This window comes from Chiroxiphia lanceolata, chromosome 20 (assembly GCF_009829145.1).
Source record: "Chiroxiphia lanceolata isolate bChiLan1 chromosome 20, bChiLan1.pri, whole genome shotgun sequence".
Taxonomy (NCBI): domain Eukaryota; kingdom Metazoa; phylum Chordata; class Aves; order Passeriformes; family Pipridae; genus Chiroxiphia; species Chiroxiphia lanceolata.
The window spans coordinates 7,316,156-7,341,066 of record NC_045656.1 but is presented as its reverse complement, the minus strand read 5'-3'; the positions used below and the strand labels follow the sequence as shown (position 1 = coordinate 7,341,066).

At 43.7% G+C, this 24,911-nt stretch overlaps 1 protein-coding gene across 3 annotated transcripts in view; it reads right to left on the bottom strand.

Annotated features, from left to right (window-relative positions):
* TAOK1 (TAO kinase 1) overlaps positions 1-24,030 on the bottom strand; it is a 65,320-nt gene extending 41,290 nt beyond the window's left edge. For 2 of the 3 annotated variants that reach the window (XM_032707733.1, XM_032707735.1), the window contains exon 1: positions 23,935-24,030. The gene's annotated coding sequence lies outside the window, so the exon portion shown is untranslated. Of the gene's footprint in view, positions 1-3,602; positions 3,709-23,934 lie in introns of those variants that run through there. The other variant, XM_032707734.1, reaches the window with a different exon arrangement.
* Positions 24,031-24,911: the final 881 nt, after the last annotated feature.

Below are 24,911 nucleotides of genomic sequence, written 5' to 3'. Positions count from 1 at the left end.
TGATTCTTGATCACCGCACCAAATTTCTCCTTCCAGCAAGTCTGTGAAAACTATATATAATGGTTTTTATTGCTTTCCATTTCTTCAAACCTCTTTTAACCCAGGCTCTGGTCCACCCAGTCAACTCTCTTTTTCCTGTTCTGACAAAAGCAGAGCAGCCCTCAAGTGCCTTAACATGTTCTGAACACATGGAAGAAGAGTTACTGTGCTCACAGCAGAAAGGGGTTGTTTCCCTGAACAGCTAAAAATGAGCTTCCTGTCCATGCTCCATGACCCTATGGCAGATGGTATCAAGACAGTTGTGTTCCAGGTGACTGACATGATAAAAAGTCTATCAGCACCTCCAAGCCTCTCAGAATGGACAGCAATTGTAGTCCCTGGACTCAGGTGAAACCCCGTACAACAGACCCCTCTGTGGGTTTCCCTCAACAAACTAACTACAGGTTACTTTTTCTCATCCTACTTCTGCAATTTGGAAATCTTCCTAGAGTGGCAATTAAGGAAGAAAAAAAACCCCAGAAAATGAAGCAAGGAAAGCCTGAAGATGCAGCAAGTAGCATTTAGCTTCTCCCATGCCCTGCAAAAGGGGCAAGGGGCACTCAGGAACATCTCCCTCCTAACTTACTTTTACCACTTAGCAGTGAGTTGCAGCTCAGAGGAAAAATTGCTGACAAAGTAATGAACTTGCCTTTCTCCTAATGATCTTAAAATCATTCTTTGCAGTACATTTGTTCTCCACACTGAATCCACCAGGACTGTCTGTCATTAAGGAAAAGGGAGGTGCAGATGAATGACATTCTACAAGAAACTGTTAGAAAAAAGTTAAATAGGAAAAAGAAATCAAAAATACTATCACAAAACTGATCAAAAAAAGAACCATCCTGAAATAGTGCCAACTACTAGCAGAACAAAACCACCTGGAATGAGTTGAGCAAACTGAATTGTGGAAGGTACCTGTGGACCATGGGAAGCCCCACTGAGACATTGCTCTTTTCCACCCTGTTTTTCAGACCAAGCTCATGTACAAATGCTTTCTGCCAGTCCCCAGGGGCAGGAAAATCCCCAGGGTGATTACTCCACCTCAGGAGTCAGGAGAGCCTTCTGCTGCCAAAGGCTGAAGAAGGTGAGATCTTACAGCCATGCTGGACACTTTCATAACCTGTCTTATGGCACTAAGGGCACTTCACATGGTCTCTGACCCCACATACACCTGTGGAACAACAGTTCTGCTTCCTGCACAGGAACTGAGATCCTCCTCTGTAGAAGGACTTCACAGCAAGGAACAGTCATGAAATGCTGACCCCTTCATATCTTTCACATTCCCTCATCTATGTATTTCTAGAAGGAATAGATTATAATGAGAAGATGAATCTGTACCTGGATATTACGGTGAATTCTGGCAGGTTTTTTTGTCTGTGTGAGCACTGATGTTCAAACAGGCTTTTCTTCCCAACTCAGTACATCTTTCTTCATCTGACAAGGAGCAAGCCTACCATTCCAGTATTCCTTATTCAATTTCTTTTTAAAAGATTTTTGAGGAATGGTTCTATCCTGAAAAAACCTCTTTGCAGATATTTTTTCCTTTCTCTCTCTGCTTCCCTACCTCTTTTTTCTTGTATTATACTTCTTCACAGAATAGCCTCGGGAAGACACTTTTATGTTCGAGCACTGCTTGCATTTCTCTTATACGTGCACTTGTAGACTCTGTGCCTTACTTTGATTTCCTCTCAAGATTCTGACACTAAAATGTCCATCATCAACTCCTTGAATTACTTACCCCAGCACACTCTCTGATCCGGCTGAGCTGTTCTGCTTGGGTGTTTACTTTCCAGGAATGTCACTAGCAAAAGGGTCAGAAAGTTGCATTTCCCAAACCTCCACTGACAAGCCCAGGATCTGTGTTTCTTGCTTGGATGTAAATATTTGTTAGGATGATCCACACCAGCACCAAAGCCAACAGTGCAGTAATCATCATGTGCTTTCCACTTCAAACAGAATGGAAACAGTTTTCTGTATTTCTAATTATTTCCCCAATCTTTCGAGTTTTCTAAGTAGTGCAAAAGATAACTAACTGGGGAAGCCTGTTTCTGTGTTAAAGACAGATATTCTGAACAAACTGTATCTATTTTGACAGGTTATATATGGCAGTTATAAGCAAACACAAATATACCTAAAATATCAGTACTCCTGAAAAGACTAGTTTTGCTCACTGGTAATTTTTACAATGTCACTCACACCAAATCTACCACTTAAATAACATAAATAAAAGACATTACTGATGCAGTTGAAAAAAATTAATGCAAAAAAGCATCTTGTATTTTTTCTCCTATTTAAAATAAAACATTCCATGGGATCAAAAATTAGACTTACAGAACAGCTGAAGAATAGCCTACATTAATTTTTCAAAGACCAATGCCATGAAAGTTCAAAAAGTGCTCACCATTCCCTGACATATTCAACATGAACATCTCCTGGATGTCTTTGCTTGTGATAGTTCTGGTACATTTATTAAGAAGGTCAGTTCTAAATTTAGTGATTCCTTAGGCTAGCAAAGCTATGAGGAAGGCAACTGGAAAAAATGAAATCTTCTGTCCCCCTTCTTTTGCAATTCATTAAGTTCACAGTCCTTGCCAACTCTTCTCCTTTACTACGTGAAGCATCACATTAGTAAACATCCTGTGAGTGCATCACCTACAGCCAACTCTCCATGGCCACCTCTCTTGGAACAAGGGGCACATGTTATAACAATTCCAGTGTGGGAGATGCTGTGCTGGCAGCACACTGGCCAGGAAGAGGTTAGCAAGCAGCCAGCTGATGAGAGTCAATTAAGTCTAGAGGCAAAAATACTGGGAAACTCCAGCTGCCCATAAAAAAAAATTAGTCAGATATCCTAATGGGACTTGAGTTTAAAGAAACCTTTTCTTGACCCCTAAGCAATTTTGCACCAGAACAATAAATAAGAGTAAATGTAAGCAAATTAGCTATTTTGGATTCAGCATAAATAACTCAGAAATAAGCTACTAAAGCTCACAACATAGATAATTACCCTTGAGAAAAGAAGTAATTAAAAAGTAGCAGTATCACCCATAGTTTTAGAAAAGAGGCCTGAAAGGAAGCAGTTCAAAGTCTTTCTGGTCAATCAGTAAATAAAGAAAAAAGAGAAAATGTTTAAATTGAGCTTGCAATTGAATTCCCTGGAGTACAGAACTCCAGGACACTCCCACTCCAGCCAGAGGCTGTGTCCAACCTCCCATTTCGCAGGTCAGACTCTTATTTGAGCAAGTATGAACCTGGCAAAACTGAAGCCAGCAGGAAGGACCTAAGGTAGAAAATGAAGTCAAACACAAACAGAAAAATCCAAGAGAAAACCGTGAGATTCTGTAGGAATAATCCTACAAACCAAGCTGTGACAGTGAGAAGCCCCGGGGGGTCACCCAACCTGACCCACTACCAGGCTGGAAAAAAAGCCACCTGGGAGAACAAGGGAACAGGAGAGATGGTAAATCACCTGCACAAAGAAGATGACTGAGTATAAGGTAAGGTGCTCTCACAGACCAGGACAGCTGGTCCTTCCATAATCATGTAAATTAAACATTACTGACCTATGCAGACGAGTAAGCAGCTGCACTAAAGTCTGAGGTAGCTCCAGAGTGACGAACACTTTTGTCACAACTGCTGTCCCCTTCCAGCAGCTGCCACTCCAGAGAAGCTCCCAACAACGGCTGCAGCCAAACCGAACAGAAGAATAATTGAACTATTAATTAGTGGCAGCAACGTGCTAATCACTTGGTGACTGTGATGCACTAAGAACTAGCAAGCCAACCATTTATGCACTAGACTATATGTCATTAAGAGAACTCAAAAGGATATTCACAAAGAAGTGGTAATAGCCTTCCACACAAAATTATTGTGAGAATTAATCACAGGTGGAGAACAGAAACATCACGTCTGAACTGACACAAAACTCAAAAGAAGCAAGAGGTCAGATACATAATTACATATTTTGAGCAAGGGAAAAGGCTCTTGCCACCAGAGTGGCCACAGATACTGTGCAGATCCAGTATAATATTTGCATTTAAGATCTGGAATGGGAGGGAAAGGTACATGACAAGTTTTATTTAGAGTAGCTGACAGCATCGAAAAGTACACAGGAACCTTAAAAAAGTATGAATGAGCAACAAGGCAGGAGATGAAAGGTCAAAACGTAAAGAACCATCAAGCACATATCTACTCTTAAACTAAACATAACTCAGGAGCTCAGACAGCTCAATGAAAATAATTGCACAATTATGCCAAAGACAACGTCAGACTGGTTCTTCCTTAAAAAAAAACAACATGAAGAATCAATCAGAAAAATAATACAGAATTCCTGACAATATATTAAGAAGTCTCTGCCATGGTTTGCTCCTGGAGATTATTCTTCATTCACACCTAGCAATAAAACAGAAGTACAGTACAAAAAAGGTCTCAGAAATGGGAGGTTGTAAATCCCCAAGAAAACAAACTAAGCTTGAGGAGAAAAGGTGCAAGAGTTAAAAATCATACATAATAAGGCTCTGACAAGTGCTCAGACTTCAAAAACAAGGGGAGAGGCCACAAAATATAAGAGAAGCGTGTTTATAACAGAGTGAAGGAATTTGACCAATCAAGGCATAAACAACAAAATTAACCTGCAGAAATGACTGTGAGTCACCGAGCCCAAGAGATAAAAACACTGCTTTTTAAACCAGACATCTACACGAGTAGGAACATCCCCAGCCAGGTCAAGTAAGGTATCCCTGGATGTTCTTGGCACCATTCTGAAGCATCCAGGTGTCACCACTGCCAGAGACAGCACATAGGACCAGACAGGTGAGGTATGAGAACCTGGATGGCAATTTTTATATTGCTACTCCTCCAGTGTCAAACAGGCATCATCAAACACACCTTGTTACGAAAAAGGTAATTTTTGTTTAAACACAGGAGTTTATTAAATACAGGACTACTATCATAAACAGCAAAAAGGTTTATTGAAAGGCTGCAGGGAAATAAGGAGAGTTCCTTATTAGGTCCTAGCAAGGTGCATGTATGTGCTGGCCCTTCAGCACTGGCAGAGAAGCTCATTTCCCAACAGATAACCAGTGAAAGATTATTCTGTTCGTTGGAAGTGACCAACCCATCAGAGCACACAGGGTTACTGGCAGTACAACAAGGGTCTACAGCTGCTTGCACAAGTTTGTAACTTAAAGCAGGTTCAAAAAGGGGTTTAAACATATTTCAGCATCAAAAGAGTTTAAAACCTTTTATAACTGTTAACTTTGTTCTACCAGATTATCTGTACCAATAAATGGGGTAGCTTTGGTCAGCAATTATGTCACACGTTTCCAGAGCCCATGAGCACCTCCCTTCCTGCTGGAATTCCCCAAAGTCATGGCAATTTGTCCAGTTTTACTCCAGCTCAGGTTGAGTATTTATTCTTCTGGTTTCCACATGACTGAGCAGAATCATTTTTACACAGCACACAACAAAGGGAGGAGGCAAACAACCAAAACCAAACAACAACAAATTAAAACCCACCTTTTTCACTATTCTACCTACTTAAAGAAATGCTTCTCCAGTGGTTTCTGCAAGGTCTAGATCCCTTCCCTTTATGTTTTTCACTTGAAGCAAAAAATATTTTCAGTATGTATTAAGATAACAAGCATAACCTTTTAATTTGATGAGTTTTATCTGCTTTCATGGGGAAAATGCTCATTTCAACCAATACACAAAACAATTTGTGTAGCAGTGGCTGAGATACACAGAATATGTCTCAATTGGATTGTTACAATCATAGGACTGAAGGTCCAATTAAGTCCTGTTGCTGCTATTTTAAGCAACTTTATAATAGAATCCAATCATCAAATAATAACCAACTCCTGAGAACTTCTCAAAGCCACTACTCTGATTACAAGGCTGCTCCAGAACCCCTCTCATATTTTGATTAGGAACCAATTAAGATTAAGAGCTAGTTAAGACCTGATTTACAGATTTATTATTTTAAGTTTACACTGACTTACTCTTTTTCCCACACTAGCCTTAGCATTTAAACAGTTTTCTTCCCTTTTCAATATTGAGAGATAAACACACGTAGATATAATACTGTTGCCTTAGCCTGTTAACTGAAAAAAGCCATTTTTTCCTCCCTTTATGACGCAGGAAAGAGAACTGACCTCCCAGACCATCCTACCAGCCCTTCCTCACATCTGTCCCAAAATAAGCTTTTTTTTTTTTTTTTAAAGTATCCCTGACCAGAATTCTCCACATCTGCTTATTCCCTAGATATACAGCACTCAAGTTTTAAAATCACCATGGTATCAAGTGATATACTCAAGCCTTTCACATTTTTCCATTTCTAATTGATAAACCATACTTTTATATCTCATATGTACTTAATATATAATAATATATCTTTATAGACACTATGTGTTAAGTGTATATTTGTTGTTATTACATGACCATGCACTCTGTACTATTTCATTTAGGTATCCATATTGTAAATCCTCCAGCTCATTCAGTCCTTCCAGAGAGACTTGAGTCCTCCCCTGTATTGACAACGTCCCCCAAATTGCCCCAGCAGATTCCATTAAGGCAGTCCTTTCATAAGTACATCAAGACCAAAACACCATTTTAAATTGTCTCTAGATTGATTCTTGAAAACTTATCGGCAGCTTCCCTCCAACCCACACGTCCTCAGCACTAACTCATCATTACACCATTACACCAACTTGACTCTAGGCAATCTCCAACACGTGCTCTACTGACCCTCACTTTGGTGGGGTGAACTGTACTTGCAGTGCTGCTCCAGCCTGGACACTGCTTGCTCCATCAGCTCTCCAGCAACCCCCTCCCGTTGAGGATAATCCCCCCAACAACACTGTGCAAGTGGTTTTCAAATTAGAAGGTGGGGGTGGGCATACAAAATATATCCTTGCTGCAGATGGGGCAAGGGAAGGGATAAAAAGTATGCAAGAACCACCATCCTTTCCACTCCTGTATCAAGAGCTGCCCCACATTCCTGCCTCACACCCCCCAGGAGCACCTCCCTTGCTCCCCATCACCTTCCCCAACTGCTCTGGCTGGGCAGGACCTCGCCATCACCAAACTGCTGTAATGAACACAATGGCTTCTGGCAAGGACTGTAACAGGTACCAGCTGCACTACCCCAAATCCACCTAGACAGGGACACCAACAGTGGGGAGGGGGAAACTGGTTGTGTGACCCTGGGAACGAGTCATGGCTCAGGCAGCCCAGGCCTCCGAGCAAGGAGGGAGGCAGGTGCCAGAGCAGAAGGCAACAGCAGCAGCCCACTCCCATCCTGCACACTCGTGGTCTGTCCAGTCAGCACCATTCCTGCACTTCCAGTAGCTGGGTGAGAACAGAGACCTTCTAGTCCTGGCACAGGAGGGAGGTACGTGGTCTGTTTACCCAGAGATTTCAGGCTGGTTTGCTGAAATTCCATAAACCCCAAGGATTTATTGTAGAAGCTCTGACGTCACTTTCACACAACAACAGACATCCTGGTAGTGAGAAATGAGACTGAAGCAGAAGTTTGTGAGGGCCTGCTTCCCAAATTCCGGCAGTCACAGGTTTGTGTGCTACATTACAGCTGTTCCGACTGCTGACATCTCATCTCTTATGTACTTATATACCCATTACCATAGTAACCAAATTCCTCAGAACATATAATGCAATTTTTGTATCTACTGTATTAGAACAAAATTATTAAGGTTACAAAGGCAAGCACTCCAAAATTAGAAAGTGTCAGAATTCAGACTGCCATCTCCCTTGCCAACCCATCTTCTCTTGCTGCCTCCCTCTCCATCTCCCAGGTTCCCAAGTCACCTCTCCTGCAAACCTCCAGCTCCAGCTCTCCATCAGCTATAGCTCCTTCCTCTCCAACCCCTCCACAGTTCCAGTTTCACTGTACTTCTGTCCTGACATATTCCTATCTCTCCCCTCTCATCTGACTTTTATACCCCCTGTAGTCACAGCAGGCATTTTTCTCCTCCACACTGCCCGAGTGCTCTCCAGGAATGATTCACTGAACACAGGACAGATATTCCAGGAACTGGAAACAAGAGGAGCCTCTCTTGTAGGGAAAAGTCCTTCTGATTTCCCATGCTGGAGCATCTTCTGCTGCTCTCCAAGGATAACTGCCTGCTCAGCACCAGGAGCTGCAAAATGCCCCAGCAACACATGGTGCTGGTTCACTCTCTTACTACCATTGCACTGCAATTACAGGTCCCACTAAGGAACAGGCCCCCGTTCCAGGAGGTGCTTTGCAAATACAAAGTCTCCATCTTGATGGAACTTACATAAACAAATTAACCTTTATGCTTTACCTGCCTATAGCATCGCTTTGTGTGTATATATAAATATTTATATATATATCACTAGGAGGAAGACACTGTTCCGATCCGCTTAGATGCAGAGGAGAACCAGGTTCTAAAACATTCCCATAAGCGAGATTAAGGCACAAAAGAGGCCAGATGCTTGATCCCAAAATGATAATTCAACTTTATTTTGTAACACAAAAGAGCAGAGAGAAAGAAGGGAGACAGAAAAGTAGGAAAAGCTAAGGGTAACTGTTAAAAGCACAGGACAGGAGTTACCACCACCATGAAGTGCCACTGGTGTGCAAGCTGGTAAATCTCTGCTGGGCTTCTTCCCTGGTCCACCTGCAGCCTCCCAGGAAGGAACTGGCAGGCAGGGTAACAGAGTGGCAGCAGCTCCCTCAGCAGACCTCCAACAGCCCCCCGGGTACGGCCTTAAATATCTTCATATTTAATACCTGGTAGTCCCTGGATGCCCACTGGCCAGTTCACCAGTATCCAAGCAAAGGTCACCTGGTACCAAGAAGGGCTCTGAGTGTCCATTGGCTGGTTCCCGGTATCCAAAGTGAGATCTGCCTGGCACACTTATTTGGGAGAGTAAGTCCTTGCCATAACAACTTTTTATCTTCTTTGCTCCTCTACCTGCCTCTGATGGCTTGCTAGGTACCTCCTGGAGCTTCTGCAAGTAGCTCAGCTCCTGCAGCAGCCTAGCTGTGGCATCGAGGCTTTTTAGCTCCATCCCTTGAGGCAATGGAGAAGGAGACTCCATCTTTTAATCAGTCTGTTACAGACACAAGCATGGAATGCTGTGTCTTCTCTGAACACCAGCACCTGCAGGCACTGCACAGTCAAGAGTTGAATACACTGCAGTGGAACACACCCAGCACATTCAGCACACCTCTACATACAGGTGGTTTCCTAAAAAATCTATCAAATCACAGACTTAGACCTCCTGTTGCTTGATTGCCTCTCCACTAGAAAGACAGGTTGAGTCGATACATCATTCTGCACGCACAGAAGGTAAACGACTACATTTCTTCTCCAAAACACTGCTTTAAAAAATTATCTGGCTCTTTTCTGGTTTTGTCATTATTACTAATTGTCCTGAACATAAGGGATGAAAGAGGTAGGTCAGCATCTATACCTAAAGCTAGTACTTGGAACAACTCAGAAACAAGGCCCACAAAGCAGGTTCAATGTTCAAGCTCCATCCTACCTGGGCTAACTCTTACTGGGAGTATTTAAACATTTTTTTTTCATGTACATCAACTCTTCAGCTCCCAAGCAAGAAATACAACACTTTCTTCTGGCCTGAAGAGATGAGGAAAGAGCTTAAGTTGCTTGAAGGTACCTAGTAAGCATTACAGCACTTTAAGGTTGAAATGGCAATTTCAACTCAAGTAGGAACACATCCATCCTGAATTTGACAGAAAACTGTAATCAGAAATTGGTCTATTCCAACAGCACAGATCCAAACACCCTTATATTTCATGAGTTCTTTGTGTGCTCACACACAAAGCCATTTAATCCAGCTGTTCTCAGCAATCATTCACAAAAGCAAATGAACGAAAAAGAAATAATCAGCAACCATTTCCACTCCTACCCTCTGGCTGAGGGGGACAATAATTTGACTGCTCCAGTCGATAGACAAAACTATTTCCTGTGCCTTTAAAGAGAAGGTTATTTGAGAGAATGTGCTTTCACACTTGGGCTTTCTGAAAACAAGGTTGTCCTGCCTGTCTCAAGGGCCCTGGCCTCAGCTTTTGCATGAGGTGAGGCCGGGAGCTGCCAACAGGTGATTGATCTGATTTCCAAGATTGATCTGATCTTCGTGAGGTGTAGTAAAGGAATAGTGTTGCAAAGAAAAAGCCAATTAAAATAATCTTATTTTTCTCCTTAAGCAGTCACGCTGGCAGGGACTGAGCTCCCAGGCCTGTGTCTTGGCCTGCACCATGCTGGATGGCAGCGAGTCGCTGATCTGAAGGCAATCAGTGATTTGGTCAAAGCAAAACTAAAAGCACTCAATCATGCCATCTAATGAAGGATGGGAATGGGAGATGATTAAAGCTACTACTCAGGGCTATAACCACATGACACAGCTGGAGCAGGACTGAGCTCTATGGTCTGAAGGGCTTCCTTAAGGTGGTCTGGAATTATGTGACACAGGGGCCTGGTTCCATCAGGACATGAAGTAAAGCACCAGGGAATGAGGACAGGCACAAGAACAGTCCAAAAGAGCAGTAGGACAAGGGAGTTGGCATGGGGACATCAGAAATTTTCAAAAATCAATCACCTGCTGGTTTGTTTTAGTGTTGGGTTTGTGCTCTTTGCTCTTTTTTCCAGAAGCAGGGCTTGGTATTCTCTCTCCATATTCATTTCAGCAAATGGAAGACTAACACAAGAACATAACACTTTTCGTACATGACACCTCCCAGAGACCCTCCCATTTCCCTGGAGAGTTTACCAAACATTTTTAGACAAAGCAGGACAAGTTGACTGCCTTAATTTCAATACTGGAGTGCTAAACCTTTGCAGAAGAACAGCTAAGTCAGTCAGTAACAGAATCATGACCACCAACATCTTCTGCCTCAAGACTACCAGCCTGCACAGAGCTGGAGAACATGGGGGCTGAAGGCTGTTTCTGCTCCAGTGGCTGTTTAGAGGTAGATGTTATCAAATTCCTTTCACATCTGCTTAGATTTCAGGAGACAAGCATCTCCACATCACATACAGAAAAACCACCCTCACATCCTTTTGGCAGCCAGCCTTTTGAAGGGGAGCAGAGGAGGAGGAGCTCCTCGCCCCAAGAGGCTGCCTGTGAAGGGCACGAGCAGGGTGCAACAGCAGAATAATACAGGAAATTTTTGCACTACTGCAGTCTGCACTGCACCTACTCTAGGGATAAATAAAATTCCGATCTCCACAATCTCCACCGCTGTCAATCTGACACCTTTTGTGAATACTAAATTCAAACATACAAAGAACTTTCTCCTTTGTAGGTTTTGAAACATCTCACATGCCGTTTCCTACTGGTAACGGAACAAGCAGCATAATTTCATACCTGGCAATTTGAAGCCTCTTTTTCAGCAGTTTGGAATAATGGATTATGCCTTTTGTTTGTCAGTAGGAACAGGCAAATAGAGAGGGGGAAAAAAAAACTCAACCAAATGCAAAGTTTCAAACAACAGTTCCTGTACTAAAAGAAGATCTATTTGCTGCCTGCTCCTGTTGGCTAACAAACAAAGGGAACATCAGGTGTCCGTTTTAAAAATTCTAAGGATCTTGGATTTTTGAGCTGGGAAAGTAGGACGACCTCCTGATACCTTGGGCAGATACACCCCTAACAACCGACCGGCAAAAAGCAAGAACTGCTCCCTCATCATGCATGCAGCTCACCCGAGCAGCCCAGCTGGACAGGGAGCTACTGAGAGCTCAACAGGCCATGCCAGAAAACACTATTTACTTTTTGGACACAAGCTATAAAGAGCAACCAAGACGTAATTAAGGTTCCTGAACACAACAGGACAAAGAATATCAGCTCCAGTGTTGGTCAACTCCAAGAAGTTTTTAGTACATCTGGACAGCTTCTCGGAGACCACCAGCTCAACCTCTCACTACCAGTACTCAGTTTAGAGCCTCCAAATGCCTCTCTGCAGATTATTTTGCAAAGTCATTCTGAATGAAGGAATATGTAAAGCTCTGGCCTGAAAAAGAATGAACCTGCCCATGTTTACATGAACCATATTGCTCAGTATAGCCAACGAGCTGCATGAGAGCCAGTTGCTGCCAAGCCACAAAAGGGGTCCCAGAAAGAAGAACTCCAGTACATTCCTATATTAATAATAATTTCAAAGGCTTGAATAAAAATCAGTCTGGTTATATCAGCACAGCAGTTGGTTTTGGCTACTCCCCTGACCCTGGCCAGGGCCCAAAGGTAATCTTGGTGGAAGGCTGCTGCTGGTACTGCCATGACATATATACAAACACCTGAAGTGTATGGGACAGTTCTCTGGTAGAAACCAATACAAGCATGGCAAGAAGACACTGTGCAGTGCTCATTTAAATATCTCCAAAACGATCAAAAACTGAGAAAGGTTACATTAAAAGATAAAAAAACCCTTGGATATTTATAAAACACCCTGTATTTGCTTCTGGCACACAACACACATCCCATTCTCCAGCCAGGCAGGAAAGAGTTATTTTTGAGAACTTGATAGTAAGAACTGAAAAGAAATAACTGTGCTTCTCTCACTCTCTTTTTTTCTATTAAGCTAATTCCTGTTGTATAAAGTCAGCTTGAAAGCTCCTTTCAAAGAAAGGGGGGAGGGAGGGAGGAGAGGAAGAATCAGATCTGCTTGTTTTTTGCATTTGACATTCAGGTCTCGTCGCCCTGTTTTGTTTTCCTGGAGGACGCGGCGGCGCAGACCTCGCAGAATGATGACATCACACCCACAAAAAAACCAAAACCCAAACAGGAGGGAAGCAGCTCTCCCTCCAAGGAGAGCTCAGAACAGTACCTCTGCTTCTGGCTGGTACCTTCTGGGCAACTCAAAACTCAGTGTGTCCAGGGGTGATGGAACATTCCCTTCAGACCCTGACCCATGGCAGCAGCACATCAAAATGGGGAATGCAACAGTCTTGCTGCTTTCCAGGCCAGGCAGAATCAAGTTAAAAGGTGTTTAGTTACTGTTCCCCTTTAGAAATACCTTGAACGCTACATTGTTTTATGCTTGTTTATGCCTGTTTTATTGTTGGTTTGGAGTTATACAGGCAAGAGGTTTTTACCACCATGAAACAAAGCAAAGTATAGCATGTTTAATCACTGTAAATTGGAAACTGCTCTTATTGGAAGGCTTTACAAACTTATTTCTTCCATATGAGGTAAATGTTCTGAGCAGCATCTTTGCTGCAGAGCAAGAAGCCGTACTACTCTGGGGACAGAGGAACTGCTAGGTGTGTATGCATGCAGAGTGCAGCACCTGTAGAGGGAAAAGACACACCTCTTGCAGGGAAGAAGTGTTCATACCTCATCTGTATTTATTAAAACTCAAGAGAGGCCCGTGCTACAACATGTACACTGACTACTCTACGTCACCAGGAGATTTACCCTTCATATAACACCTGAACTCAACACACTGACATGACTGGCAAGCTCACAAATCTCCGTTCAAGACACCAAACTAGATGGTACACAGTCTCCTTGCTCCTAACAATTTGTGACTTAATTTTACACAGCAACAACAAAAACCAAGAAAGAAACAAAAAGGGAATTACAGAAATGTAAGATATTAAACATCCAGTGGTCACATGGTTCCAGTGATAACTATTGAACAGCACAATGGTGACAAAGCATTTGATATCCTTTTGCTGTGATTTCGCAGTAGTTAAATATGAAATTAAGCAGACTGCCACCTCCACCTTATTCACAAGCTCAATTCAACAGAATACTAATAATTTCTCAAAGCAGTAAAATAAACTTAGCCTTGTTATTAACTTAGGGACAATGCTCCAACAGGAACATCAACTAACTAGGTATCATTCTCAGACTTTGTCCAGAAAAAGTATTTTTAAAATATGCCATCCCAGAGAATCTCCCACTCCTCCCCAGAACTTACAAGTCCTGTTATTACTATTCATTAGATACAAGAAAAAGGTTCTTTCCCTCAGAGGTTGTTTGGGTGCTGGAACAGGCTCCCCAGGGAAGTGGTTACAGCCCCAAGCCTGACAGAGTTCGAGAAGTGTTTGGACAACACTCTCAGGTACATGGTGGGATTCTTGGGGCTGTCCTGTGCAGGGCCAGGAGCTGGACTTCGATAATCCTTGAGGGTCCCTTCCAACTCAGAATATTCTGTGATTCTGTGATCACCTACCTTGAGAAATTCCAGCACAACAAATGGTTGACTTCAGAACAACAAACGGTTGATTTCAGATCAAATGCAATCACAGATTTCTGTGACGCAGCTGACATTCTCCATGGAGTTTGACTTTAAACAGTTAAACAGTAAGACAGTGGAACGCACTATCTAAAGATCTCAATCTCCTGCCCCAGTGATTAAAAAGAAGGAAAATGAGACAAGCAACTGCTATTAAGGAAGCATCAAAGGCAGGTGGTAAGTTCAATACAAGAAGGAATTCTACTTGTAAGTCTGAAGTTCAAGATCTGTTGTCTCGGATGGGCCCAATGGAGCGTGCCGAGTCCTGCTGGGTTGACTCCGGAGACCAGTCAGGACAGTCGGACAGTGACCATCTCTGTAATTTTCTCTTTACATATTTACAGAATGTATTTTAGTGGTGAGACCGTATGTGTCATGTCCTTAGAAATGCTAATCACAGGCATGAAATCACATACAGAAAACCCCTAAATCAGCAGGTGCTCGGTGCCTCCAAACCAGAAAATAAGCAGACAAGTAGAATCACAACTCACACCATCCCCTCCTTCCACTCATGCTGCTCCATATCATCCCTGTTTCCCCAACACCTATGTAAATAGGGAGGTAGATTTTGCAACAGGCATGATAAACAGGTAGGAACTACCTCAAACCAGCACAGGGAACATTAGTTCTGAAGCTGAAAGCAATTCTTGGAGAAAACTTGCTAAATTTCATACTCTGTGGCTGTGGCAACATCAAACAGAAATCCCTCAGAAAAACAAAATATTGAGCACTTTCACACAGGTACTCAGATTACAAGGCTTTTATGTTTTTTTGGGTTCTTGTAGTTTAAAAGAATGACTGAAGCAACAGAATTCTTAGTTTTATCATTTCCAAGTAAGCCCCAGCTATTTTACCACATAGGTATGCTTGAAATGAATACCCACACTGGAAACCTCTCTGCAGAGACAGTTATAGCAGAATCCAGAACAGATGAGAGTTACTTGTGATGAGCTGAGCAATGGCTCATCATGGAGCTCACAGATTCCCAGAAGGCACAGGGGCTTGAAGGTCTTCCTCCCTTCCAGGGTATCAGGTGAGAACACACTCAGCTTTTTACAGCAGTGTGCACTTGCATTACACAATAATTAGACCCTGAAGAAGATGTGAGATTCAGCTGTATTAGGCACTGCACAAACAGGATGAAAAGATACCCTCTGCCTCCACAGATCTCCATAAAAATATCCAGACAATACCCAAGTATTGCAATTTTATATGCACAGGCATATTTTTCACTTAGATGGGCAGTTCCCAGTTATCCTTGTGCGTGACCAACTCCCAAAATGAAACAACTTAGTTTGTTATTTATCAAGTTCAGGGACTGATTTACAATGCATTAAAAGCCCTTTTCAGATTTATATAAAGATAAAAATCAGCAAAAAGTCACAGAAAACACATAAACCCACAGAATATTACAGAATTCAAGCTTTAGCCAGCTCATTCATGACCAGCATTAAATTGCTATTATGATAAGAAAACTCTACATAGTATGATAAAATGAGAAAACCCATCCCCTGCATTATCAGTAGGTCAGGCAGACTTTCACAAGGAGATCTGGGACAGTGGTGCTGCTGAACTTTAAGGTCTGTGCTGCTCCACCACACCCTACAGGCAATGCAGCATCTCCTACACTTCTGCTTCTCCCTTACAACCTGCAGTCCTGAAGTTAACTGGGGACCAAGAAGACAAATTCTTCTACCCCACCATCAGCTACACTGGGCAAATTGCTCACTTCTCCACCTGTACTTCAGTATCCCCACTTTATAAATGTGAACAAAAATACACATTTATCATCCATTTAAAATACCTTAAGATTTATGAATGAAATTCAGAACAGGGAATTACTATTATTATCCTGCCAATTCAGAGAAAAGTATAAAACCATCACGTATGTAAGATAATCTTTCTTTGTTATAGCTTAGATTTTTATTTGTGTATTAATATTTCATTTCTCATCACATTAATATTAATTACAGTTGTTTCTATTTAAACATAAAATATTTGTAATACCTACAAAAAACACTGATTATACCAATTTATAGTCACTACAGTAATTAATTTTTAATACCAGAGTGCAATGGGAAGACTATTCAAATGAGGATGACACACCCTGGTGCTGGACCAGCCACTGCAGAGATTCCAGAGCCCCATGTGATGGCCAACCTGCACAGTGGCCCACAATCACCAATTCCTGCAGCATGGGAAAATGAGAGACCTAAAATAATGTGTGAATTAATACTTTCAAGAGACAGAGGATATTTAAGAAAAAGAATCTATCACTGAAACATTTTGAAAAATTCAGGGGCTTTTCCAAAATATTTTTAAAAATTGTGCATCGAAAATTCCATGTAAATTTTTTTCAACAGATTAGCAAATAATCTTTAAATGTTCTTTATGTTTTTGTGACTAATTACGAGCTACTGAAGATAAAACATGTTCATTATACGTAAACTATTTTCACGTTAGTCTAGTATTCAAAGCACTCTGCTTGTTATTGTCAAATCAGGAATGAATCTTTTGCCCAGTCTTGTTTTTGCAAATAAATTTACATCAGCAGTATTGCAATGAAATCAAAGGTAATGGTGAAGATGAGGACTTCCTTCTGCCACAACACTTTGGATAAAAAAGCATATATATGGACCTCTTCTTTAGTACAGATTATTTTAGTGTTTGGGTCCCTGCACTCTGTCCTCCCAGTCAGCAAGAGAGAAATTTTGAAGACTCTGGTCAGTTCAGGACTGCTGAGTAGGTTGATCTGGTGAGAATGTGGTCAACTTCTGAGCTAGCAGCTCACAGCAACATCTTCTGAGAGTGGGGGAAGGAAATATCTCGTGATTGCCATGCAAACATCTAAACTCAGCCTCATTAAGCCCTCTTCTCCCACCCTCCATGGGCACTCCAGCTTCTACAGCTCTGGCCATCTGAGGTGGCTTTTGGAATGGAGATGTTATAGGATTCCTTTGCCCATGTATTGTGTCAAATGAAGGGAAAAATAATCTTCCATCATTCACAAAGGACAGATGATCAGCATTCAGATGGGTTCGCCTGCATTCTTGCTGCAAAACGGGCAGGTCCCAGCAAGAATTAACAGGAGGTTCTACCACACACCTCCAGCCAGAGACTAACCTAGTTTTGAACACTTCAAAGCATGGGTTAGAGGGGGGTTTGTGTGGAAAGGGAAGAAGGAAAATTAAGCCAAAAGCACAGGTAAGAGTTCGAGGTTTGCCTATATGGCAATTAACCTATAATAAAAATGGAGCTTGGCATTCTTAGCAAGGCAATGCTTCTGAAACATATCATTATTTCCTTCCCAACTTTGATACGCACTTCTAGGAGCCAGCAGGAATTTTTGTGAAGGCCTAGGTTACCCTCTTTTTTAACAAAGTTGCAAACCTTCATAAGAACCCCAATCTGTGAGCCTGGCTGCATACTGGGATGTACCGAGCAAGCATAAAGTGGGGTTTGTACCTGCTCAGCTGATGCCAAGGAAAATCATATCACTGCATCACAGTCTTTATGGGTGGTGAAGCCACATTACTTCAGTTAGTCCAGTACATAATTTTCAAGACAAGACTTTAATATGCACAGAGTAATAAAAAATCCCCAAGGAAATGTGGGAGGGCAGTGGATTTAGAGGCAGAAGATCATGTGCTGTGCACAGACCCCATGTTCCATTTGACCCTGAAGAGGTAGGTAGCTTACCTAGGGGCACAGGGCCAAATCACAGCAAAACAGATTCCAAACCCAGGGTTTAACTAGTTTGCCATCTAGGCCAGGAAACAGTTCTGGAACACATTTAACACAGTTGAATCGCATCAAATCACAGCTGGCCCAGAACTGATTTTAACAACTGTCAACTGCTCCTTGGACCAGGCAAAGCCAAAAAGAAGATCACAGTATACAGTTTATGAAAAGCACAGAGACAACCCAAACACCCAGAGCAGCAGCAGCAGCAAAGCAAGGCACATTCAAATCCCATGATCTTTATTCAGATTGGGTTACAAGGAAGTGGGAACTGGGAGGAGTTAATGTTAGTGACAACTGCAAGTGAGAACTAAAGGAGAAACATGTTGCACTGCCACCAAAGGAGAAACATGTTGCACCGCCACTGCTACACAGCTTGAGAAATCCTCATAACTGATGGAGAAAGTTACTGCACTACTTACTGGATACCCGTGGCCTATTTGAGAAATAGCACTAGCAAAAATAACCTCTCATCTCGGCTGGGGAGGGAGGGACAGTCACCAATTAAAAGGGGACTCTGGTAGGAAATGAGAATTGCATATTAAGAAGGGGGAGGGAAGCAAAAATAACAAACATGTGCAACAGCACATGAGATTCTTTCCAAGAAATCTCAGTACAACATTTCTCTGGGCATGGGCTCATGGGTCTGTTATTGGCCTTGAGCACTGGTACGTCAGGGAAGAGGAAGGATTGCTGGATGCTTGGAAAACAGACTGAACACATGGATGGGGAACAAGCCAAAAACTGTTATAAGAAACGTTCCCTACCCTTTCGACATACTTGCACTTGCATATTCCACTTTCCCATGCTCCTGGATCCCAAAGCTTTCCACAGGTTAGAAATCAGCCAGACTAGAACAAACTGAAGCTGAACCAGCAACGCAAAGGCAAGGACTGATCCTAAAGGACCGAACCCCTCAAAATCTGTGTCTAGTGATGCTCAGTCAATGGCAGCAGGCTAAAGAAAAAGAGGTTTTTAAGTTCAGATGAACTAAGTGAAAGGCTGAAAGCAACTTTATTCACATTTAAAGAATTCAGGTGTAATACACATTGGCTATAAGCAAAAATCTCCAAGATTAACGTTAAACATCAAAATTTCCTTTTCAGATATGGATTGGCACAAGTGACACACAGCAAAAGCTTCCAGTAAAACTCACAGGCACTGCTCCCCCACATTCTAATAGGAGACTGCCCTGTAAACATGCTGCACTCAATGAGTGTAGGAGAAAACTGTTTTTATAAAATTACACCTCACTCTAAAGAAAATATTTGCATGGCTGTAGCCAGGAGTGTAATAAGGGTCAGTGGAAGATCACAGGCACAGAAAAATGCAGAGCCTGCCAGCTTTAGAGTTCCATGATTCTCACTTCTTTCCTCAAGATATAACTTTTCCCCCAAACAAAACATTTCTAGTCTTTTCTATTCTAAGGACAATATTCAATATGTAAATCTCATGCTGTCACCCCATCCTGACCCCTAGAGAAAAATCAAAACTGTTTCTAGCCAAGCAATACAACAGGCAAAACTACAAGCTACTGTCCACTTGTATTAAGAAGCCATCATCACTTTAACTCATGTTGGACTGTCTTCACTAAACCCTAAGAAAAGGAAAACCTCATCTCAAAGCTACAGTGTAGGTGCAGATCTGGGTTCAGCAAGCTCTGATTAAACTGGAGAAACTTCTCTGTTTAGGCAAAACTTATCGCTGCTTTGGCAATTTCATGATATGTTTACAGTGGCTACCTTGCCTTTTCTTCTGGCAAAGAAACCAAGATATAGCAGGATGTAAAAAAAAAAAACAAACAACAAAACAAACTAATAATAAAAGAAATCTAGAGTAACAATGCACTGATTTCTGACCAGGTATTAAAAGTTCCCAATGGCTTCCCTTTGGTAACTAAAAAAAAAATACTGTAATTCCAGTGATCACCAAATATTTGTTTAAAAACAGCTTCAAGAAGCCAGGTTTGGAGCCCCCATTGTGCTGGCTAATGTCCATTGTGTTTCTAAGGGCCTGCAGAAAGTATTCCCTCCTCCATGTTCTGTACTGTAAATGAGCACTTAGACAAGGAGAGCACACAGTGTGTAAAAGCCAACTCTGCTTTTAAACAGCTCTCCATCCTTTCCTCCTGTTTTGTGCACACTTCTTCCCCTCAGACACTTTGCACTTCACCTCTGATTTCATGTTTTCATATTTTAAGTTCTTTTTTCACAGGAAGGACTCTCCCTCTGGAACTTCACAGGAGGGGATTAGTAGTTTTCTGACCCTTTATCCATTGGATTTTTTTTTCAGTCTCTTCTCCATGGAGAAATCAATGTATTTTCAGCAACTCCTCAGCATGTTAAAGGACAATAAAAACAAAGAATCCTGAAACCTAACCACTACAAATATAGCAAAAAGTGCCACCAACCTCTGTCTCCCAGTCTCATGGTTGGCTGTGGTGGCACAGCCCAGTCCCTGGGGCTGTCTCCAGCCTCACCTAACTGTGCATGGAGCCATTTCAGATCACCAAGCTGACACAAAACTCTCTGTATTTTCACTTAGCTTAGCTTTCTGCTGGTGCAGGATCAAAGACCAGAGCCAATGGAATGACATGCAAGGAGAAGCAGGCGGAGGACAGCATCACACACCTCAATAAACTTCTAGAGTAAGGGGAACTTGCCAGAGAGCACCAGACTGCACAGACCAGGATTTCATCCTGCACCGTGTCCGTCAAGAATGATGGAGAATGTGAGAAGAGTAAGACACGTTCTAGAGCTATAAAAGAAAGGGTAGACGTTGGTCTCAGAAGGTATTAAACCACCCCTCTCTGGGGTGCTGTAGGCAAGCTTCTCCCAAACCTAGTTAACCCAGGGAGGACGTGTGTCACCCATAACTGAAACCCTGCTGTCAGACCCAGGAGACTTTCCAATTCAGTCATGATTCTAGCCCAGGGTTGAAGTTCAGCTCTTCCCTTTGTCCAGGTTCACAAAAGGAAATAAAACTGAAATCCTTCCCACTACATAGCATACTTGGACAGGAAAAATGTAATGGCCTTGCAGAAGCAGTCATTCAGAAGACAAGAGCCTGGGTCACTCCTGATAACACCAAAGGCTTTTATAGTTTCTAGTGTGGCTTCAATGTAAGAGCATGTTGTTTACATGATTTTAATATGAACAGGAACAAAACAGAAAATGCTTCTAAGATAGGATCTTAGTGATTATGCAAGTGTTCCCCAAAATACACTAAGAATGGAATAAGACAAGTGGTATTTACCATAGCTTCCTTACCACTTCTGGATCACAGAGAGAACCAAATCAACCCTAAATATTTTCTTATTTCAAAAAACATCTATAGCATCAAATAACTTCTATGAGGCATATTTTGTAAACAATCTTAGTCTCTACTAAGTTAGATCAAAAGTATATCCTTGCAGAAGCAACAGACATGAGAAGTAACAGCAGTAGTACATCCAGTCTGTCTTTGCTAGAAAGAGAATTACACCTGAAAAAGAAGTGCCTGGAAACCATCTAATGTTCCTGTTGAGCATGCAAGGGTTGTGTCAAAGTGGAACTCACTACTGCAGAGTCAGCTACCTACAACATCTTTAAAACAAATCTCTGAATTTGCTGCCATATCTATTGTTCTCCACAAAACATCCTCATTACAGGAAATCCACTACTAGGATACATCTGAAGATGTAATTATTACTGTGATATTTGCTTCTCTTCCAATGTATCTCACCAAGCATAAAACCTGAGGCTGTCTTACAAATCATTAAAAATATGTTATTCTGGTGACAAAACCTGATGAATATAGACAGAGATGAAAACCATACAAATGGAAATGTTATTTAGCTGGAAGTAAACATTTAAAATTTTCCAGCTTAGCTTACACCAGAATTTAACAGCAGGACACAGATAACTTTTTCAAATAGTCTAACTTGAGGCCTAAGCCAACTTATCTGTATATAATTTTAATGCCAACATCTGGTCCTGTACAGGCAACACTTAATTCAGTCTAGTTAAAAAGAAAAATAATATCAAACTATCCAAGGAGTTTTTACTTCAGGCAGTTGTGCTTCAACTGGATTAAACTTAAATTAAGCTGTTCTACCAGAATCACTTTCTCTTCAGTGAGGTATTCTTAACAGAGGAGAAAAACATTCTCTCAAGTTCAAAGGACAAATTAAGGTTCAAGTTTATCAATGTATTTCAGTCTACGGGTAAAAGGAAGAGGAGTCCTAAAAATGGCAAACATACCAGTCAGAACTAGGCCAATGTTGTGGAGAATCTAATATGAAGGCTCAAACCAATCGTTGATTAGGTTTGCCCTTGGACATAAGTAGCAAAAACTATGACATGCTCACTATGAGCAGGCACAAAGGTAAGGAAAATGTAGGCCCAAAGTAGGGTCAAGAAAAATGTACCCAAAATTGTATTTATTGCTACAGAATTTGTTATTCTGTAATCCTGAAATAGGAAAACAAACCTTCACTAGTATCAAAATGTATGATATTTTCACTGTTTTCACCATTATGGGCTATCTGCTAAAGCTATTTTTCAGACACTGAAGACCTGAGTTATATTGTTCAATAATATATATGTGTGTGTGTGTGTGTGTCAGGGGTGGTATTTTGGGAACATTTCATCCGAAGCACTTCAAGCTGATAACCTTTATCCAAATACATAAAACAAGAGCCATGGCAAATGCACTATAAATAGCATTAATAGTAAGGAATCAATAGCATCCAAACCTTTAGGTAACATCTTATTAATCCGCCCTTGGCATGCATGGGCACACTGCTGTAAGGGCTCTCAAAATGCAACAGTCAAAGGTGAAGGATACAATTTGTTCAACTAGTTAATGCAACTGCTATTTAACCAACACAGCCACTAAAATGCCACCTAATGAAATACTCCCTACCATGATAAGCAGCAGAGACAAGCGTGATAAACACAAAACGTTTTTCTAACAAAATAAATTAAAAGTCCTCAGTGCTGATACCGTTGTCTTATTTTTTTTTCCTGAAGATATGTACGGATCTACAGTTGACAACAACCATTTTAATCCCTGATTCTTCTGCACCCCCCACCCCATTTCTTGTACCGCGCCCAACACAATGGTACAACTGCATCTCCCAGGTATCGCCTCGATATTTATTTCTGCTTTCACAGTGACAAAGGTGAACTCTGATGCTCCGAAGATGCTTGCAGCAAAGCAGGGTGAAAGATATTTCTAAAGACATACCCACACGCGGGTTACAGAAATCCAGCCTCCATGAGATGTTTTAATCTGACAAATTAAAATGGTTGGGAAACGCTATTTGGGTAACGGAATCGGCCGCCACATGCATTGCTGATGGGGGGAGCAATAAAAGGTCTTTAAAATAGGTCACTTTCAGCCAAATCCCACACCAGCACCGAACAAAATGGTATATACACTGAAAACTCACCGCTTGGGGAGGAGCGAGGGGCAGGGAGGGGGAAAAAAAATAAAAAAGGGGAAAAAAAATAAAGGGCAGGAATCAGGAATCCACGCGGGTCTCCCAGGGACCCCCAAGCCCCCCGGGGGTTCCGGGCTCTGCCGGCGAAGCCCCCTGTGGTGGGGTGGGGGGGTGGGGGCCGCAGACAAAAAGGGCCGCGGCTCCGGGCACGCCTGGCCCCGGCCCCGGCCCCAGCCCTGGGCCTCCGGCGGCCCTGACAGCGGGGAACACCCCTCCGCCCGCGGCCGCCCCTCCGCGGGAAGCGCCATTTCGCCGCCCGCTCCCCCGCCGGTGCTCGGCGGCGGCCGCGGCCCCGACCCTGCGGCAGTGCCGCAGAGCGAGGCGGGGGAGGCGCCGGCCCCACCGGGCCGCCCCCCCCAACCACCATCAACCTCCTCCCTCACCCTCCCCGGGGCCGCCCCGGCCGAGCCGCTCGCCTTACCCTCCGCCGCAGCCGGGCTGGGAGCGCCGGTCGGCCCCCCGCGGAGGAGGAGGAGGACGAGGAGGAGGAGGAGAAGAAGGAGGAGGAGCGGGGCAAGGGGCGGCGGCCCCGCGGGGGGAGGCGCCCCCGGAGGGGCGTCGGGCCCGGCCCCCGCGGGTGCCCGGGCGCGGCGGGCACAAAGGCGGCGGGGCACGGCACCTAAGATGGCAGGGCGGGCGCGGCGGAGCGCTCAGCCACCGCCACCACCGCCGCCGCCGCCACCGCCTGGGCCCCGCTCGCCGAGCCGCGGCCAGGCCGCGCCGCGGAGGCGCGGCGTGCGGGAGGGCGGGCGGCTCCGGCCGTGCCGCCGCGGCGGAGCGGGTCCGTGTGCCGGGCCGCGATCGCTGCCGCCGCCCCGCCGCCGCCGCCTCCCCTCAGCGCCGCCCGGGCTCCGGCTGCGCCGCCGCCGCCGCTCCGCGCTGCCCGCAGCCAGCGGCCCCCGCCCGCCCCTCTCGCGAGACTTCGCCGCCCTCTCCCCCCCCACCAGCACCGCCGCGGCCGGCGGGAGGGGCGGGGGGCAGCGGGGGGGGCAGGGGCGGGGCCGGGCGGCGGAGGGGCAGCTGTGGTGCGGGGGCGGGAGGGGCTGTTGGGGTTGGTGTGAGGGGTCACTAGGAAGGGGGCAGCCGCCTGTGAGGGGCTCTGTAAGGAGGGGGTGGTGGTGTCAGGGGCTTTCGGTGTGAGGGGATTGTGAGGGGGGGTGTTCTTGTGAGGGGTCGTTGATACAAGAGGTCGTTGGTGTGAGGGGTCTGTGAGGAGGGGGACAGCCGGCTGTGAGAGGTTGTGTGGGGAGGGGGCGTCGGTGTCAGGGGCTGTTGGTGTGAGAGGACTCTGAGGGGGGTGTTGGTGTGAGGGCTCTGTGAGGAGGGCACAGCTGGCCACAGGGGGTTGTGTGAGGAGGGGTTTTTGTGAGGGGCAGTTTGAGGGGGTAGGTTGGGCAG